Source organism: Octopus bimaculoides, chromosome 1 (assembly GCF_001194135.2).
Source record: "Octopus bimaculoides isolate UCB-OBI-ISO-001 chromosome 1, ASM119413v2, whole genome shotgun sequence".
NCBI lineage: Eukaryota > Metazoa > Mollusca > Cephalopoda > Octopoda > Octopodidae > Octopus > Octopus bimaculoides.
This window is the reverse complement of record NC_068981.1, coordinates 112,728,562-112,729,368: the sequence shown is the minus strand read 5'-3', so window position 1 is coordinate 112,729,368 and position 807 is coordinate 112,728,562.

Genomic DNA, 807 nt, shown 5'->3' with positions numbered 1-807 from the left:
ATATATATATATATATATATATATATATATATATATATACTATACATATATATATATAAAAGTTTTTTTTTCATAATGAGATAAAAAACCAAGGCTGTGAAGATTTTAGAACATTTATAAATGGAAGGTCTTACAGCTGTTTCCAGGATATTTATTATATCACTTCATCGAAGACGGTGTGAGAAAATAGTTAAGCAATAATTAATTTAGATAAGATATGAAATAGAGAGTAAAGTGGAGGAATGAAAATAGATGTGAGATATGCAGGGATATTGCATTTGTAGATCCATTATTTAGGCACAATGGGATACATATAAGATTCCAATACCAATATGTATACCATTCTGCCTAAATAATGGATCTACAAATGCAATATCCCTGCATATCTCACATCCATGTTCATTCCTCCACTTCACTCTCTGTTTCGTATCTTATCTAAATTAACTATTGCTAAACCATTTTCTCCCACCGTCTCCTATGAAGGGATATAATAAATATCCTGGAAACAGCTGTCAGGCTATCTATTTATAAATGTTCTAAAATCTTCACAGCCTTGGTTGTTTAATATGTCATTCTGAAAAAATTTATTATATATACACATGCTGATATATGACCTACGTTGGACTCCTTATTCGCATAACCACCAGACCTGGAGCTTAACTATGGTCTATCCATAGCACTTATTCAACATTACCTGACACCTTTAGGTCTTACTGACACCATAACCTCTCATATCCTATATATATATATATATATATATGTGTATACAATGTATATATACTATATATATATATATATATATATATA